The sequence below is a fragment of the Sebastes umbrosus genome, chromosome 20 (assembly GCF_015220745.1).
Source record: "Sebastes umbrosus isolate fSebUmb1 chromosome 20, fSebUmb1.pri, whole genome shotgun sequence".
Classification (NCBI taxonomy): Eukaryota; Metazoa; Chordata; class Actinopteri; order Perciformes; family Sebastidae; genus Sebastes; species Sebastes umbrosus.
Genome location: NC_051288.1, coordinates 3,393,928 through 3,415,052, shown reverse-complemented (window position 1 = coordinate 3,415,052; position 21,125 = coordinate 3,393,928). Strand labels below are relative to the sequence as shown.

The following is a 21,125-nucleotide window of genomic DNA, read 5'->3' as shown; positions in this document are numbered from 1 at the left end:
CGTCAGAAGGGCTTTACTGTAGTAGCTCTATTGTAGACAAATAAAAGATTCACTGTGCTGGACTTTTTTTGACATACTATACTATGACCTTTTTTTTTTTTACTTTTTTCGACATACTAAACTATGACCTTTTTTTCGACATACTATACTATGACTTTTTTATCAACATACTATACTATGACGTTTTAAAAAAAATTTCGACATACAATACTATGACTTTTTTTTTCGACATACTATACTATGAAGTTTTAAAAAAAAATTCGACATACTATACTATGACATTTTTTTCAACATACTATACTATGACTTTTCTAAAAAAATGTCGACATAGTATACTATGACTTTTTTGACATACTATATCATGACTTTTTTTACATTTTTCGACATACTATACTATGACGTTTTTTTGGACATACTATACTATGACTTTTTTTTATACTTTTTTTTACATACTATACTATGACTTTTTTTTCGACATACTATACTATGACTTTTTTTTCGACATATGACTTTTTTTCGACATACTATACCAGGACTTTTTTTTGACATACTGTACTATACTATTATTATTTTTTAAATTTTCAACATAATATACTATGACTTTTTTTCAGCATAGTATACTATGACTTTTGTTACATTTTTCGACATACTATACTATGACTTTTTTCGACACACTATACTATGACTTTTCTAAAAAAATGTCGACATAGTAGACTATGACTTTTTTTTTTTACATAGTATACTATGATGTTTTTTCGACATACTATACGATGACTTTTTTATCGACATACTATACTATGACTTTGTTAGATTTTTTTAACATATGACGTTTTTCTCGACATACTATACTATGACTTTTTTTGGACATACTATACTATGACTTTTTTTAAATTTTTGGACTAACTATACCATGACGTTTTTTACATTTTTCGACATTCTATACTATGACATTTTTTTTCGACACACTATACTATGACTTCTAAAAAAATATCGACATACTATACTATGACTTTCTTTCGACATTCTAAACTATGACTTTTGTTTCGACATACTATACTATGACTTTTTTTCGGCATAGTATACTATGACTTTTGTTTAATTTTTCGACATGCTATACTATCACTTTTTTATCGACATACTATACTATGACATTTTTTTTCGACACACTATACTATGACTTTTCTAAAAAAATGTCGACATAGTATACTATGACTTTATTTTGACATAGTATACTATGACTTTTTTTGACATACTATACCATGACTTTTTTTTTGACATACTATACTATGCCTTTTTTAAATTTTTCAACATACTATACCATGACTTTTATTTCGACATACTAATCTATGACTTTTTTTTTTTCAACATACTATACTATGACTTTTTTTTGACATAGTATACTATGACTTTTTTTGACATACTATACCATGACTTTTTTTTCGACATACTATACTATGCCTTTTTTAAATTTTTCAACATACTATACCATGACTTTTATTTCGACATACTAATCTATGACTTTTTTTTTTTTCAACATACTATACTATGACTTTTTTTTTCGGCATAGTATACTATGACTTTTGTTTAATTTTTCGACATACTATACTATGACTTTTTTTTCGGTATAGTATACTATGACTTTTGTTTAATTTTTCGACATAGTATACTATGACTTTTTTGACATACTATATCATGACTTTTTTTACATTTTTCGACATACTATACTATGACTTTTTAAAAAGAATTCAACATACTATACTATGAGTTTTATTTTGACATACTATGCTATTTTTTTTTTTAATTTTTGACATACTATGACTTTTTTTTTGACATACTATACTATGACTTTTTACATTTTTTTGACATTCTATACTATGTCGTTTATTTCGATATACTATACTATGACTTTTTAAAAAAAAAATTGACATACTACTATGACGTTTTTTTCGACATACTATACTATGACTTTTTTTTTGACATACTATGCTCACCGTAGTGTTCCCACCACAAGGGTGTGTGAGCCAAAAATACAAACGGCCAAAATGGGTTTTCTCAGGAGGGTGGCTGGTGTCTCCCTTAGAAATAGGGTGAGAAGCTCAGTCATCCGTGAGGGACTTGGAGTAGAGCAGCTACTCCTTTGAGTTGAAAGGAGCCAGATGAGGTGGTTCAGGCATCTAGTAAGGATCCCCCCTGGGCGCCTCCCTAGGGAGGTGTCTCCAAACGAGTGTGTTAGGCTTTAACAGCTCCTTCCCGTTATCTCCTTCCTTCATGTTACCTCTGTCCTTCTCTGGCATTACACACATTCCCCAATAAGGTGAACAGATGGAGGAGATAGTACAGCTGCAGTATGTAGCTGGTGGAACAATGTTTTTGCACCATAAATGAAATACTTAAGCAAAAAAAAAAAAAAAATGACAATCTAAGTAGTGCATTTATTTTCATTATATATTGCTAACTAAAATTCAGATCTCTAATAATGCTGGAAAACAAATAATTTCCACTCATAGCTGAAGATTTGTGTGACTTGGGAGCGCAATATACCACAAATCTGTTGTAACTCAGTCTCTTTAAGGAGTGAACACACTCTTAGAAGTGTGTGTTTGTGTGTGTGTGTGTGTGTGTGTGTGTACTTTTGTGTGTATGGGTATAAAAAAGATTTAAGGTCTTCCATACTTCACAAGGTTACATTCAGTACCAGACATCAACATGACAAACAGCCTCACATACAGCCCACCCCCCCCCACAAGTCTTCCCTCTGGGGCTTGACTGCAGAAATAGCCTCGTCACTGTGCTGAAATTGGGTTCCACTCAGCATATTGAAGATTATGAGGGATCAATTGTGTCTCTGCTGCTCTGCCATTAACCTTTCACCAGCTCATCACCTCTCTCTACTCCTTTCTGTTTCATTCACTCACACACACACACACACACACACACACACACACACACACACACACACACACACACACACACACACATATGTTGCGTCTCTCTCTTAATCCGTTCTTCCATCTTCCCCCTCTCTCTCTCTCAAACACACACATGCACAAGCGTCAATACTGGTCCTGCTGGAACCTCCTTCCAGCTTTTCCTATGTTTAGATTAAGCAAAGACAAAATCAATTTCTAATTTCAGCAAATGTATGTCGTGGAGTCAGTGAGCATGAATAAAGCAATGTGGATGCAGCACTAGACCGTACAAATCGAGACGTTGAAAGTTGGATAACAGCAGTTTAGACAACTCAACTTTTGACCCACAAAAGTTGAGTTGCTGGTGAAGGGATAAGCCCAAAGTGGTTAGATGCTGGAATGCCCCTGAAGCGTATCGCTTGCAGTCACCAGACGCCAGCTAACGCACTCAGTGGCTAACAGCGGGACGTCCCTCCCCTCTCGTCCCAAAAAAGAAAGACAATTAATAATAATATGTGGCTTGCAGAACACCAGTCGACATGCCAAACAGAAAAGAAGCTTATTAAAAGGAGCATTGTGTAGGATTTAGTACCATCTAGCGGTGAGGTTGCAGATTGCAACCAAATTAATTCCCCCTCCTGAAAGTCTCTCTCTAGAGCCAGTGTTTGGAAACATGGCGGTGCATCATGGCGGATTCCATGAAGAGGACCCGTTCCCTATTTAGATATGAAGGGTTCATTCTAAGCTCACGAAAACACAAGTAAAACCCAAGATCAGAATAGTCACTGTTATGCCTCTTACATTGGGCTCACTTCTATTGTGAATTAAATGGATAATGTAAACTATTTCCCATTTTTCTGGGGACTCTCTTGAACTGCCTCAAGAACCCCTTGGTGGTCCCTGGACCCCTGGTTGAGAACAACTGCCATAGAGAACACATGGTTACATTGAAACCTTGGATCTCTCCATCTTCCAGGCCTACTCGGAGACGGGTTCTGATCAGTGACTCCACGATAAAACGTGTACGGGCATGGCTGGATAATCTGGTGTGTAGTATCCATGTACCCTGACAGGAGGCGGATCATTCCCCTTATACACAGGATGCAATATGTAACGGAGTGGAGAGATAGTTTCTTCACTCAGAGAACCAAGGTCACAACACCAAAGCTTCTTACGATACCAAAATAAGTCAAAGCAAAATACAGCATTTCCATCAATTGATACAGGAAAACCTCAATGCATTTTTCTAAGTACAACCACAGTCTGATCTGATGGCAACTGGTGGTTCAGAGCCTTGCTCAAGAGTCTTGAGAACTGGCCAACTAAATAAAATAATAACAATAACGAACCACAAACTTCCTGTCACAAGCCTACTTCTCTAACCTGAGGGGGCGACCGGTGTGGCAAGACCACTTCTTTTTTCATCTGTTGTACTTTTATACTATGATACTACTGTAATACTGCCATCCACTCTCTGCATCTTCCTCAATTCAAATTTCTCTCGCCATTCAAACTAAAGACTCACGACTCCTCTGTGGTGAACCACAGGCCATCCACATCAAAACATGACAGCGTAGCTATTGTCATATTACAGACAAAGGACCTCGAAGTAGCCAGAAACCACATGACCACATAGAACAACATAGACAGCAGACATTAAGTCCAAAGAGTTTTGGCCTAGCAGTGCCAGCTATGCATGGACACATCAGCCGACTGACTGCAGCTTTAATGAACCTTTAAGACATTTTAACAGTTGATTAACACAATTCCTTCAGCATGACTGACAGTAATGAGTCTGTTTACAACCAGACAGTTAATTAGCAAGCCAAGTTGTTCAAGGTGTGTTCTAATAAGACATGCAGCGACTACACCAATCATCACTTCGAGGTATGAATGTAAACACGTTCAATTAGGGAATCTGAGGATTGCCACTTCATTTTGTGGAAATGTTAAAGAAAAAAAAAAAGCAATGCCATTTCCTGTTCATCAGTACTAAAAACTGCATCAAGTAACTCTCACTGGTTAAACAAGCTGTGGTGCCTCTTCACCACGGCTCCCCGGACCACATCGATTGACTCGATTGCTTGACGGAATTCATCTCGACTGCAACTCCGCAGAGGATATTCATACTTGTTGCGCTGAAAAGAGCACCACAAGTGCTGTCGGCCAGCCTGAGGGATGTGACTGAGGCTTTTTCAGGAGACGAGTAGGAAAGGCACTACACACAAGGGAGCGAGGAAGAGACAGTTCTAATTCCAGAAGAGCGCATTCATCGATGACGAAGGGAGCTGAGCTGACCCTGAGAGGATCCACGAGTCCCTGCAGACTACTCCCCCTCGTTACGGAGACACAGCATGTTCATTTCAAAGACAGAAAGTCTTGCTTGTGCTGCTTTTCTGCTTTAAACTCAAAACCCAATTTTCTGTTTTCTCTCAGATAAACACACAGCGAGTGCTACGCTGATGATAAAAGTAACAGGCGAGTGGGTTAGCAGGAAGGCACCGAAGAGGAAGGTAGAGAGCATTTTTCTCTTAAATTTCTCCCCGTGCCATCTCTCCATGTCGAGCCTGCAGCACATGATGCCCTTACAGCCGACACGCTCCGACACCTCTCATCCAATTGGACTCATTCCTGTGTGTGGTGATAGAGCAGGTTAAGAAGGGCTTGCGGGGATGCTTTCTGCAGAGGTTGAGTCCACACCGTTCCGGTACACCGACCACGGCCTGTCTCCCGTCCACCCGCCGATCGCTGTCACTGAATACCAAAAAAACACTTTGATGGAGCTCACTCAGACGCCGCACCAAAAACAAGTTCCAAGAAATAAAGAGAAAGAAGATGATGGCTCTGTGTCTGTGTGTGTGAGTGTGAGTGTGAGTGTGTGTGTGTGTGTGTGTGTGTGTGTGTGTGTGTGCTGGAGGATTATCTTGGGTGTTGCAGATAAAGGTCTGACGTGGGTCTGTTGGGGCAAAGGATTAGCGTTCAGCCAGACAGTGATGTGTAAAATGTGGAGAGCAAGTACGATAATTAAATTTGTGCATTTGAGCTGTTTGGCAAAATTAGTTTCCTACAAAGAAAACAAGACTTGGGGACTATGTGATATGAGGATTGTTTTCTATTGATTTCTATTGATTGACAATTTTTTTTTATGTCAAATATATTTGAAGTAGGGCTGGCAAAGTTAACGTGTTAATGGAAATTCATTTTAACGCCACTTATTTCTTTGACGCATTAATGCAACTTGCGATTTTTAGGTTGTAGCGTCAAAAGGGGTACCTTGACCTCTGACCTCCAGATATGTGAATGTAAATGGGTTCTATGGGTACCCACGAGTCACCCCTTTACAGACATGCCCACTTTATGATAATCACATGCAGTTTAGGGCAAGTCATAGTCAAGTCAGCACACTGACACACTGACAGCTGTTGTTGCCTGTTGGGCTGCAGTTTGCCATGTTATGATTTGGGCATATTTTTTTTATACTAAATACAGTACCTGTGAGGATTTCTGGACAATATTCGCCATTGTTTTTTGGTTGATTATTTTATTTCATACATACATTTGCATAAAGCAACATATTTGCTCACTCCCATGTTGATAAAAAATATTAAATACTAATACCTAAGAGTTTGTAAACTGATTTTTTTATATAGCTTTGCTTGTTATTAAACGCGCCCCCCATTTACTTCAATTCATCAATACTTTTCTTAGTTTTTGTATTCTTTGTTCGCTGTGGAGGCAAAGTTTTCTTCAAGAATTCAAGGTAACACGTGGTGAGTAATTGATATACAAATTTTCATTTTGTGGTTCAAGTATTCCTTTAATATCAGTTGCAAACTTCCATAGTTCATACGAATCATTGACAGACAATACCTTAAAATTAGGGCTGTCAATCGATTAATCGCATGATTGTCCGTAGTCGCGACTAATCTAAAATGAATCGCACAATTTTTATCTATTAAAAATGTACCTTAAAGGGAGATTTATCAAGTATTTAATACTCTTTATCAACATGGGAGTGGGCAAATATGCTGCTTTATGCAAATATATGTATATATTTATTATTGGAAATCAATTAACACAAAACAATGACAAATATTGTCCAGAAACCCTCACAGGTACTGCATTTAGCATAAAAATATGCTCAAATCATAACACATGATTCGTGGGTACCCATAGGACCCATTTTCATTCACATATCTTGAGGTCAGAGGTCAACGGACCCCTTTAAAAAATGGCCATGGCCAAATTTAACGCAAGTTTTGGAGCGTCATTTAACCTATTTTGCGACAAGCTAGTATGACATGGTTGGTACCGATGATACTGGTATCTTCACTCTTGCTTTAAAACTGAGCCCGCTACAACCTCCTGAAAATCGATTGCGCAAAATAAATAGTGGCGTTAAAAAAAATAAAAATGTTTTAACACCTTAAAGACATGTGAACTTTGACAGCATTATTTTCAAGTTTAAAAGTCTAATGTTATAGAGAAAATGTTGTGGAGAAGTTTCCACCTCTGGACTCTGGCCTGCAGAGACAGACTTTGGATTTATCAAAATTAAATCCACTGAGAGGGATAAAAAAAAAAAAAAAAAGTATTCCACTAAATCCCAGTGGATAGCCTCTCACTGGATGTGAGTTTTTAAAGCTTAAATTCAACCACCGGCAACACAAACACGGAAAAGATAAAATGGGCCCGGCATTAAATCGCAGTAATAGAAGACTAAAATCGTCAGCAGGCTCGTGCCTCAAGTCTATTCCAGAGACTTTTATTTATACAAAGGACTTAATGTTCCTTTTTGTCTGCTTCACATTTGACACAAGCGTGTCCTGATGTTCTGCAGATCTGAGAAACCTGCGCAGACAAACAATTGCGTGCAGACTCGTAAATAAAGAGGCAGATTTCCACATGGGGATAATCTAACTAGCAGTTTTTGCCTGCAGTGTGCTTATCCCTGCGCAAGCTGACATTGGATCCTCAAGCAAGTGTTCAAGAGGAGAGTATAGTCTGTATCCAGTGATGAGTTTCCCTCTGTTAGCCAGCTGAGATGTCCTCTGGACCAGAATCAATTTTGAGAGTTGCTTCAGAAAGCTTGATTATTGGAAAAGTCAGATCTCTTTTTTTCCCTGCTTCACTGCGTTAGCTCCCAAGTTTCATTGTGCTATATGGTCCGTAAGCATTTTAAAATCTAAGCTCCTCTTTCTCATACTATACAGCCGCTACCCATTTCTTTCCACTTCATCCACTCACATTGCCATGAACTGAAAACTCTGACCCCAACCATGTAAGTCTGTTGTATTATCTCACAAAAACAAATTAAACAGGGAATCTTCTGTCAGGCTGAGATAGAGTCTAACTCAGCTACTTCTTACGTCTGACTTCTCTCTCCCAGCGGCAGCATCCCCCTGATGTTCTGTTTGCTTTTAACATTTGTGTTCAATCTGCTCCAGTTTTTGCTTCTGTAGTGTCCGAGGTTTTATTCATTCTTGCAAAAGAAACTTTACTGAGCTTTTTCGGTTCTGATGTCATGCTGTACTTTATGCAAAACTTTAGCTTATATACCCTTACATCTCCTCATGGACTCCTGTCTGCTTGCTTCCATCTGTTGGACTGGATAGTGGAGGAAAGGTGGACATTGAAGATAAATTACTAAATTGCTAATATTACCTAAGAATACTTTTTAGCAGTGGAAGAGTTAACTTGGTACAATACTTAACATTAGTTAAAGGGACTATATGTGAGAATCAGAAATTGCTTGTTAACAGTGACACCAGCGTCCTGTTGCTCGCGCTTGTGCTCGCTCTACATAGACATGAACGAGCATCGCTCAAAACAGTGAGGCGACACACGTCAGCTAAAAGCACAATATCACTCTATATTTCAGCTGCTTGGCAGTAATGTTAGCTGACCAGACAAAGGTCTCTCCATGAACCAATGCTGATCCTAGTGTTGGCTTTTCCTGCCTCAGCCTCCCGACCGCGGCCGGAGGGAACAGGGGAGACACCGGAGTTTTGGTCGGAGACGATAACGTTTCTCTCTGCGGAGCCCCATCACTTCACAAGACACGGGAAACCTCTGTTGGTCTGGAGGAGCTGCAGCAGTTATTTCTGCACAAACGTCCACTGTACATTCACTAGTTATTCTCAGAGCTAAACTAACTCTTCTGCAGTGTGGAGTGTGCGCGCATGCACATGAGAGTAGAGCAAGCTGAGCGAGAACGTGTGTGGTGTGTGAGTGAAGGCAAGCAGGCAGAGGAGCAGAGTACAGCAGAGACTCCGGTCCTGGAGACCAAAGCTACAGTCTCCTCCGCGTCCTCCGACCGCGGCCAACACTGTTTAACAGACGGGCTTCACTAGATACAACCAAGAGGTTTTGGTGCTTCTGTGTAGTTTGTGTTGGAGTCTGAGTCTGAACAGTGTAGCCACACGCGAGCGCGCATGGGACACCGACCCGCAATGATTTATTCATGTAAGAAGTTACAAACAGTCCCTTTAACTTGGTACAATACTTAACATTAGTTGTTACATTGGTTAAACTAATGTTATTGGTGTTTGTCCTACATTGGGTGTTGTGGACGGCCCATTGTTATTCCAAAACAAGAATAGTAAAAAAAAAATGTCCCATTGGACCTAGAAAAAACATTTGTCCGAAAATCCGTTACCCAAAAAACAAGCGCAAAAAAACATTGTTCCAAGGCCCTTAAAGTACACACTCCCTGAAACAAACAAAAGCATATGGCTAATTACTATGCAGTATGACGGCGATCATTTGGTACAAAGGATTTCATTGGTCAAACATATGATTCCGCAGGCAGAAATGCACTGAAATTCGAGGGCCGTCCGGATATTTTTCCCCCGCACGAATGTTCCGCAGGGGGTGTTTAAGCATTCATAAGAACCCACAGAATTTTTCAGACAAAAATCCGTTCTTGGTGTGAAACGACTTTAATTTAGTTTAATAGAAGTGTTTGTGGATACATTTGGGAATAGCTACTGCCCTAATACTCAACATCTCCTTTTTTAAGAAATTTGTTTGAGGGTGAGTTACAGTATCAATCCTTCCACACCCACCTTTGACGATAGTTAATCGTTTCATTTTTGACTAAACCTTTAATGCTGACTTTAACATTGTAAATCCTTTACTTCTACCTCAGTTGCTCAACCCTTTTACTTCATTTTCATATTCAGCTGCCCCAAATTTGTTTGGGAATATGTGTCACTAATTTACACCATCAACTGACGCCTACACTGTTACCTAATCTTGAGGCTCTATATCTTGAAGAAGGGCCCTGTGTCAAAAAAAGGGTTTTATCTTCATTATTTCCGTTTATGTTGTGCTCACAGTGCGTATCGGCATTCCTATATAAATCTGGTTAACTTGCTTACTCGGAGGTGGTAGGAAACACACAGTACACAATGCACGGATTGATTACAGTATAGTAGTCTTGGTGTTTCCTGCCAATTCTGAGCCAAAGAATCGTCCATCTGTGTAACTCTATGTTTCCTCAACAATTATGCTTTCTGGGACACCTTTGCTTATTCAGATCTCCATACACGAACCCCAACTGACATAAATCCAAGCAGTACACAAATGTAAGAGACAACAGATATCACACCTAAACAGCAAAAACAAGCCGTCACGGATTCTCATATATTCTTCAATCCCATTGATTTCCTTTTTCCTAATAAGGTTATTGTATGGCAGCCTGTAGAGCTGCTGTAGAGAAAAAATGTCAGAGAAAAGTAAAGGAGGAATGAGACGAGACGGACTGAATTTACAACAGAGCAATAAACTGCAAGGGAGTTGTTTTCATGGTTACAATTTCACCAGATTCACCTTAAAACACCCTGTGTTGCTGTGATAAGAAATATCGCTTTTCACTTCAAACTAAAAGATTTACTCGAAAGAATGTTTCTTGCTCACTGCTAAATCGATATATCCAAGTGATTTTACGTTCCCTGAGTTTATGACAGCGTGACTAAAGTCGGAAAATAAATGTCTCCCAATTTCCAAAACTAAAACTCTGCCACAAAGGGGTTTTGCATAATCAAATGCCATGCCCCTGCAAGGCAGCATTCTCTCTGTATTTATGTCTGCTCTGTACCCAATTATGAACAGATTGATTTTCACATCGTCATCCGTTCACCTACTAGAAACCACAGATTCGCTCCAAACAATAGCACAGATGTCCAAGACAGAAGTATCAGTCCACGTGCAAGAGTGTAGGAAATGTAAACACCTTGCTGTTGTTGCAATCTCCCTGCCAAGAACATTTCCTTCACTCTCTCCCCAGGTTACATTCCTTGTGAAGTAATTATCCTACATTAACATAGTAAGACTCTCTGTTCACAGCCATGAGACAGTGGAACGCCTGCCAAATTAACAAAACACCGCTAGCTTATTCAGAACAGAAAATGAGTCAGGTAATTAGAGGATGATGCAGTCTGTGCCAGGGATTGTTTTTTTTATTAATCTTTTTTTAAGAAATGTTGAAGATTTTTTTTGTCTTTTACTGAATCTAGGGTCCGGAGGGTGCAACCTGATTTCATGGAAGGCGCATAAATAAAGTGCTGCAGGGATGACGTACCTTTGTAGGCCAACCAGGAAGTTAGCATCGCCCAATTTGGGGTTCAGTAACTTGGCCAAGGACACTTCAACATGCGGACTGGAGGAGCCGGGGATCAAACCGCCAACCTTCCAATTGGTGGACGACCCGCTCACAGCCGCATTCTATTGAGGTTGTAGCGGGCTTAGTTTTAAAGCTAGAGTGAGAAGCATCATATGAAACTACAAAACCCAACCCCATGTCATACTAGCTTGTCACAAAGGAGGTTAAATAACGCTCCAAACTTACACTAAATTTTGTCGAGGAAAAACTGTCATGGCCATTTTAAAAGGGGTCCCTTGACCTCTGACCTCCAGATATGTGAATGAAAATGGGTTCTATGGGTACCCACGAGTCTCCCATTTACAGACATGCCCACTTTATGATAATCACATGCAGTTTGGGGCAAGTCATAGTCAAGTCAGCACACTGACACACTGACAGCTGTTGTTGCCTGTTGGGCTGCAGTTTGCCATGTTATGATTTGAGCATATTTGTTATGCTAAATGCAGTACCTGTGAGGGTTTCTGGACAATATTTGTCATTGTTTTGTGTTGTTAATTGATTTCCAATAATATATATATCATTTCATCTTTAACTGCTTATCTGGGGTCGGGTCCCGGGGGCAACAGCTCCAGCAGGGGACCCCAAACTTCCCTTTCCCCGGGTCACATTAACCAGCTCTGACTGGGGGATCCCGAGGCGTTCCCAGGCCAGTATGGAGATATAATTTCTCCACCTAGTCCTGGTGGACTAAGGTGTTCCAAGCTGGTCGTGCCTGGAACACCTCCCTAGGGAGGCGCCCAGGGGGAATCCTTACTAGATGTCCAAACCACCTCAGCATGCTCCTTTCAGCGCAAAGGAGTAGCAGCTCTACTCCGAGTCCCTCACGGATGACTGAGCTTCTCACCCTATTTCTAAGGGAGACACCAGCCACCCTCTTGAGGAAATCCATTTTGGCCGCTTGTACCCGCGATCTAGCTCTTTCAGTCATGACCCAGCCCTCTTGACCATAGGTGAGAGTAGGAATGACGATTGACCGGTAGATTGAGAGCTCTGCCTTCCGGCTCAGCTCTCGTTTCATCACAACAGTGCGGTAAAGCGAATGCGATACGCCCCCCCCCGCTGCTCCGATTCTCCGGCCAATCTCACGTTCTATTATCCTTCGCAAACAAGACCCTGAGGTACTTGAACTCCTTCACATCTCGCCAGGTGCCTCCATCGTTGCCCACGTGCGCGTTGAAGTCTCCCAGCAGAACTATGGAGTCCCCTACTGGAGCCCCATACAGGACTCCATTCAGGGTCTCCAAGAAGGCCGAATACTCCGAACTGCTGTTCGGTGCATATGCACAGACAACAGTCAGAGTTTTCCCCCCTATAATCCGAAGGCGTAGGGAGGCGACCCTCTCGTCCACCAGGGTATACTCCAACATAGCGTCACTCAGCCGGGGATTTGTAAGTATCCCCTCAACCGCCCGGTGCCTCACACCATGGGCAACTCCAGAGAAGAATAGAGTCCAACCCCAATCCAGGAGTACGGTTCCAGAACCAAGGCTGTGCATAGAGGTAAGCCCCACCAGATCTAACTGATAGTGCTCCACCTCCCGCACAATCTCCGGCTCCTTCCCCCACAGAGAGGTGACGTTCCACGTATGTGTGTATATATATACTGGAAAAACAAAGTTCGGAAACTTGTGTTTGGTCGATTATTTCTCTGTTGTTACAATGCTAATGGTCATTGTATTTTACATCGTTGTAAAGCCTGTTTATTTACCTTCGCAATGATGTCCCACTTGTAAGGATCATGCATTTGTGGGATGAGCAGCACAGCTGATTATGTGGGTAGCGCCCAAGAAAAATTTGCCAAAATGCTTCGTCAATGGTAAACAGTGTATTCTCCTGTTGGTATTGACTCTTGTGTTGAGTTGTTTGGTGGATTGGATGATTAAACTCTCTCTCAGTAACAAGGAACAAACAAGACATATTGGCTATTTTACACTTTATTCATAAAATACACCGTCAGGAGCCTCAGTATTAGTGGAAGATCCATACGCAGCCACAACAGCCTGGCACCTCCTCCTCATGCTGGTCACCAACCTGGTCACACGTTGCTGTGGGACGGCGTTCCATTCCTCAACCAGGATTCGTTGCAGGTCAGCCAACGAGGTTGTGTTGGTCACTCTAACACGTACAGCACGCCCAACCTGATCCCACATGTTGAATTGGGTTGAGGTGTGGACTCTTGGCAGGCCGTTCCATTCTCTCTACTCCCACATAGTGGAGGTAGTCTGTGATAACCCTGGCTCTGTGGGGGCGAGCGTTGTCATCTTGGAGGATGAAGTTAGGTCCCAGATTGTGGAGATATGGGATCGCCACTGGCTGCAGAATCTCATCCCGATATCTCACTGCATTGAGATGGCCTTCAATGATGACAAGCCTCGTTTTGCCAGTGAGGGAGATGCCGCCCCACACCATGACACAGCCCCACCAAAAAGCTGTTACTCCATCGGTGCTACAATCAGCATAGCGTTCTCCGCGTCGTCTCCATACTTTGAACCTGCCATCCAACTTTGGCAGACAGAACCTGGACTCATCACTGAACATGACATTCCCCCACATGTTCAGGTTCCATTGTCTGTGTTGTCGACACCAGCGCAAACGGGCCTGACGGTGAAGGGCAGTCATTGCAGGCTTCCTGGTAGCCTTATGAGAATACACTGTTTAGAGCATTTTGGCAAATTTTTCTTGGGCGCTACCCACATAATCAGCTGTGCTGCTCATCCCACAAATGCATGATCCTTACAAGTGGGACATCATTGCGAAGGTAAATAAACAGGCTTTCCAACGATGTAAAATACAATGACCATTAGCATTGAAACAACAGAGAAATAATCCACCAAACACAAGTTTCCGAACTTTGTTTTTCCAGTTTATATGTGTGTGTGTATATATATATATATACATATATACATATATATATACATACACATATATATATATACACATATATATATATATACACATATATATATACGTATATATATACAGTGCCGTGAAAAAGTATTTGCCCCCTTCCTGATTTCTTATTTTTTTGCATATTTGACACACTTAAATGTTTCAGATCATTAAACAAATTTTAATGTAAGACAAAGATAACCCAAGTAAACACAAAATGCAGTTTTTAAATAATGATTTCATTTATTAAGGGAAAAAGGATATCCAAACCTACCTGGCCCTATGTGAAAAAGTAATTGCCCCCCCTTGTTAAATCATGAATTAACTGTGATCAACCACATGTTTTGGAAAGCTGAGTTCAATTTCCCTAGCCACACCCAGGCCTGATTACTGCCAGACCTGTTAAATCAAGAAAACCCTTAAATAGAACCTGTCTGTCAAAGTTAAGTTGGCTAAAAGATCTCAAAAAGCAGCACATCATGCCGCGATCGAAAGAAATTCAAGAACAGATGAGAAAAAAAGTCATTGACATCTATCAGTCTGGAAAGGGTTACAAAGCCATTTCTAAGGCTTTGGGACTCCAGCAAACCACAGTGAGAGCCATTAACTACAGTGAGAGCCATTATCCACAAATGGAGAAAGTTTGGAACAGTGGTGAACCTTCCCAGGAGTGGCCGGCCTACCAAAATTACTCCAAGAGTGCATCGACGACTCATCCAGGAGGTCACAAAAGAACCCAGAACAACATCTAAAGAACTGCAGGCCTCACTTGCCTCAATTAAGGTCAGTGTTCACGATTCAACAATAAGAAAGAGACCGGGCAAAAATGGCATCCATGGGAGAGTTCCAAGGCGAAAACCACTGCTGACCAAAAAGAACACAAAGGCTCGTCTCACTTTTGCCAAAAATCATCTTGATGATCCCCAAGACTTTTGGAGAAATATTCTGTGGACTAATGAGGCAAAAGTTGAACTTTTCGGAAGGTGTGCTTCCCGTTACATCTGGCGTAAATCTAACACAGCATTTCATAAAAAGAACATCATACCAACAGTCAAACATGGTGGTGGTAGTGTGATGGTCTGGGGCTGCTTTGCTGCTTCAGGACCTGGACGACTTGCCATAATTGATGGAACCATGAATTCTGCTCTCTACCAGAAAATCCTGAAGGAGAATGTCCGGCCATCAGTTCGTGACCTCAAGCTCAAGCGCAATTGGGTTATGCAGCAGGACAATGATCCGAAGCACACCAGCAAGTCCACCTCTGAATGGCTTAAAAAAAACAAAATGAAGGTTTTGGAGTGGCCTAGTCAAAGTCCGGACTTAAATCCGATTGAGATGCTGTGGCATGACCTTAAACAGGCCGTTCATGCTAGAAAACCCTCCAGTGTGGCTGAATTAAAACAATTCTGCAAAGACGAGTGGGCCAAAATTCCTCCACAGCGATGTGAAAGACTCATTGCCAGTTATCGCAAACGCTTGATTTCAGTTATTGCCGCCAAGGGTGGCGCAACCAGTTATTAGGTTTAGGGGGCAATTACTTTTTCCACATAGGGCCAGGTAGGTTTGGATATCTTTTTTCCCCTAATAAATGAAATCATCATTTAAAAACTGCATTTTGTGTTTACTTGGGTTATCTTTGTCTTACATTAAAATTTGTTTGATGATCTGAAACATTTAAGTGTGACAAATATGCAAAAAAGTAAGAAATCAGGAAGGGGGCAAATACTTTTTCACGGCACTGTATATATATATATACGTATATATATATATATATATATATATATATATATATATACACACGTGTATATATATATGTATATATATATGTATATATACATATATATACATATATATATACATATATACACATTATGGCAAGCCGTTCAGGAAATTATTATATATATAATGTGAAATTTGAGAATATGGAATGAAATCCTGAATATATTGAATGAACTCTGAATATATGGAATGAAACTCTGAGAATATGGAATGAAATCCTGAATATATTGAATGAAACTCTGAATATATTGAATGAACTTTGAATATATGGAATGAAATCCTGAATATATTGAATGAACTCTGAATATATGGAATGAAACTCTGAGAATATTGAATGAAATCCTGAATATATTGAATGAAACTCTGAGAATATGGAATGAATTCTGAATATATTGAATGAAATCTGAATATATGGAATGAATTCTGAATATATGGAATGAAATTCTGAATATACGGAATGAAACTCTGAGAATATTGAATGAAATCCTGAATATATTGAATGAACCCTGAATATATTGAATGAAACTCTGAGAATATGGAATGAAATCTGACGTCATCACGGCGCTGCTGCTGTCTTGTGTTTTAGGTCATTATATTAATCATAATGAGCCGTCCTCTGAGCAGGACACATAACAAATACATCCATGGTCTGTATGCACGGCCGGCTGTGAGACGAGTGGTCAGGGACCGTCTACGAAGTGCATTGAATATTTTTCCCATTATAAATACACCAAAATTATGCAAAAGCACATTTTTCCAAATTAAGCGTTGTACTATATCCAGGAAGAGACCAGTGGTGATGTGTGAAGTGATTTTGGTATCACTACACTGTATAATAGTGGAGTTATTGAATATTTTTGTAGCAACTCTTTTCGGCGTTGCACTTCGTAGACGGTCCCTGACCACTCGTCTCACAGCGGGCCCGCATACAGACCATGGACTAAAGGCTCGTAGTGATTAAAATGAGCTTGTAGCTGGTTGTCTACCTCACTACGGTTAGAAAAGAGCCCTCGTTGGTGCTTTAACTACATTTCGTTTATGAGTTATTGATCCGGGAAGTTTAAATCTGTCAATATTTTTCCAACTTTAGTGAACTAGTTCAGTTCCGCATTACTCTTCCATGATGCAAAAGTGAATAAACTCTTCATCTGTAGAACGGTGTTGAATATGTTTACCAGTATTATTTTGGCCTATGCTACACATATTCACCAGGGTGTTCATTATCTCCTCATTATTTAGGATTACTGATACTAGATTTCATGCTGACTCGCTCATAGTGACACACACATCTAGCAGCACCAAGAGCTGTACGGATAATGACCTAAAACACAAGACGGCAGCAGCGCCGTGATGACGTCAGATGGAATGAACTCTGAATATATGGAATGAAATCCTCAATATATGGAATGAAACTCTGAGAATATGGAATGAATTCTGAATATATGGAATGAATCCTGAATATATGGAATGAAATCCTGAATATATGGAATGAAACTCTGAGAATATGGAATGAATCCTGAATATATTGAATGAATTCTGAATATATGGAATGAACTCTGAATATATGGAATGAAATCCTGAATATATGGAATGAAACTCTGAGAATATGGAATGAATTCTGAATATATTGAATGCAACTCTGAGAATATGGAATGAAATCCTGAATATATGGAATGAAACTCTGAGAATATGGAATGAATTCTGAATATATTGAATGCAACTCTGAGAATATGGAATGAAATCCTGAATATATGGAATGAAACTCTGAGAATATGGAATGAATTCTGAATATATGGAATGAAACTCTGAGAATATGGAATGAATTCTGAATATATTGAATGCAACTCTGAGAATATGGAATGAAATCCTGAATATATGGAATGAAACTCTGAGAATATGGAATGAATTCTGAATATATTGAATGCAACTCTGAGAATATGGAATGAAATCCTGAATATATGGAATGAATTATGAATATATGGAATGAAACTCTGAGAATATGGAATGAAATCCTGAATATATCGAATGCAACTCTGAGAATATGGAATGAAATCCTGAATATATGGAATGAAACTCTGAGAATATGGAATGAATTCTGAATATATTGAATGCAACTCTGAGAATATGGAATGAAATCCTGAATATATGGAATGAATTATGAATATATGGAATGAAACTCTGAGAATATGGAATGAAATCCTGAATATATTGAATGAACTCTGAATATATGGAATGAAACTGAGAATATGGAATAAAATCCTGAATATATGGAATGAAACTCCGAGAATATGGAATGAATTCTGAATATATGGAATGAAATCTGACGTCATCAAGGTCATGCTGCCATCTTGTGTTTTAAGTCATTATCCGTACATATGTTGTTGCTGCAAGACGTGTGTAACTATGAGTGAGACAGCACGAAATCTAGTGTCAGCAATCCTCAATAATGAGGAAATAATTAACACCCTGGCCAATGCGTGTACCACGGGCCAAAATAGCACTAGTAACCGTATTCAATACCGTTCTACGGATGAAGAGATGTATTCACTTTTTCATCGTGGAAGACCGAATGCAGGGATGAGCCTCACAGGCCAGGCAGTTCCCGTTCATCAGGCTAACTTTAACCAAAGTGGTCCAACAGCGCCCCTTCTCAGCGTTAATACAGAGAGGAACACACCTTCAACTTCACAGATGCCCCCCGCAGCAGCCCCTATCTACAACCTTCGCCCGTTCACTCGAAGGGGCCCAAGGAACAAGAGGTAACACTAGAATTGGATGCATTTGAAATGACGTTAAAGATGGTTTAACCAGGAATATCGCTCTCTTTAAAGAGCCAGACTCTACTGACAAAAATATTAATTTTACCGTTGCCAGGTTACTTCGGTCTTTTAAAGAATATTGTGTGACTTTTGTGTTGTGGTAAATGGTTAGTTCTGATCCAAACTAACCATTTAAAACACCAAAGTCACACAATAACACAAAACAAGCTAACCGATCGAGGCAGCGGTAGACCAGCAACTCCTCTGTAAGGTCAACATAGTCTGGTGGCTTATAACGGCCGTCTAGTCCCATATACTCCATCTAGCTAACATTTCTCAAAAGTCATTTGCGCTGCATTCAGCTGTTGCCTTCTTTTTTTGCAGTAATATTAGTAACGTTTTTAAATGATTGTCCTACGCTATGTAGTAACACTGGTATGATAGCCTATAGCCTAAATTTCAAAATAATTTGCATTGGTGCAAATCACCGCTGTATTCACACTGTATTTTTAATAACATTGCAGTAAAGTATGAAGTTACATAATTGAATTGTGTAGCATAGTAAGACACATTTCAGCCACAAGATAACTAAACTGCTGTTTAAAATAAATTCACTGCTATGTTTGTGAACAGGAAAAGATAAGTGAATATATATCAGCCTACACGTTTAATGTAGCCTATATAAATGTATAATTTGATGATATGAATGATAATAACAATACAATTAGTGGCTAATGTACATGTGTTTACAGTGTGTAATGTAATTGAATATAGTGTAGCGACCCTGGTCAATGAAGCTACGAGACAGGAACTGGTTTCGCTGGTACTTTATTCCTCAGCTTGAACACAGGTTACTGTGGGCCGTAACCAACGCCAAAACAACAAAGCTAACTCTTTTACAGCGTGCTATCTGCATTAGCAACTCACTTCTCATCTCCCGCTTCTCGTCTCTCACACAACCTACAAACTCACAGGAACAACAACAACCCTCCCTCCTAAAGCCTCGGCCAATCACAGGTGGCTATCTCCACAAATCACTGTCAATGCTGCGTTCGCTGACATCATGTAAACCTGACTAACTACAGAAACAGAACTTTTAACTTAACAGTTGACCCCACTTCACCCAGTCCGTTACAATGGTTTGATTTTCTTTAATGTTTCTAAGGTTCCACGGACAGTTAAGCAGTTCTGTGGCTCATCCCTTCACCAGAGAGGTAATTCTCCTGCCAGACCATACATATACAGATGTGCCAAGGCGTGCCAGGAAAGCTTGGCTTTTTGAAAATGGACATATAAAATCTGCCTTGGAATTTGGCTGTGACTGGGACTCCGACAAAGTAATGCAGGCAATTATGGCGGCCTTCCAGCCAATTGTGGAGGGATGCAGGTAAGCTTTTGATCATGATATGTATGTTTTATGGTATTTGTATTTTTGCAATAATAACATGATATAGCCCACTGTTATAAGGTTAATTCGAAGTGTGTTCAAGTTAGTTGAACAGACTAACTGAAAAACTGACAGAATATAAATTTCTGTGTGTCTCTCTCTCTTTTATAAAATGTGATGGGCCATATGTTTGGCACAGGAGAAAAAAACAATCACAGTAAACTACTGCTCCTACGCTGTCAGTGAATTTCAAAGTGCTAGCAGCATTTTTTTGAACAGTTCAATTTGAACTTAGCCGTGGTATTGATTATAATATAATACTCACTCAAGTAAGGTACAAGTACCTCAAATTTTAAAGTACTTGAGTAAATGTAGTTACTTTCCACCACTGCACAATACATTGAATTAATAATCTTGTTTGCAACTTCTTGATTGTACATGTACCATGTATTAAAGTTGGCCTGCATCAATCCCCATACACTTGTTTCCATTTATATCACTTACCTTGGCCTTCCTCTCTGAGATGCAGAATGTGTGCCCATACCATGCGCTTGCATATCAGCTTCCACCTGAAGGTCTACTTCAGCCGACATCTCCCGAAGGGACTCGTAAATTCCTTCAAGAATGATGCTTAATCTTCTTTCAGCAAGGTTTTGTTGAACATGATTACTCATAAGCACTACGAATGTCTCAATAATGGAAATATGATCCTCAAGGTACGGGATAAAGATTCC

At 39.8% G+C, this 21,125-nt stretch overlaps 1 protein-coding gene and 1 long non-coding RNA gene across 2 annotated transcripts in view; both read left to right on the top strand.

The window, feature by feature from the left end:
- cacna1g (calcium channel, voltage-dependent, T type, alpha 1G subunit) overlaps positions 1–2,978 on the top strand; it is a 351,728-nt gene extending 348,750 nt beyond the window's left edge. The window contains exon 39 of the mRNA XM_037754983.1: positions 2,913–2,978. The gene's annotated coding sequence lies outside the window, so the exon portion shown is untranslated. The remainder of the gene's footprint in view (positions 1–2,912) is intronic.
- A 15,760-nt stretch (positions 2,979–18,738) lies between these two features.
- Positions 18,739–20,297, top strand: LOC119479606. Its single transcript, XR_005204717.1, has 2 exons — positions 18,739–19,004; positions 20,170–20,297. It is a non-coding gene; the product is annotated as an uncharacterized LOC119479606 (long non-coding RNA).
- The last annotated feature ends 828 nt before the right edge of the window (positions 20,298–21,125 follow it).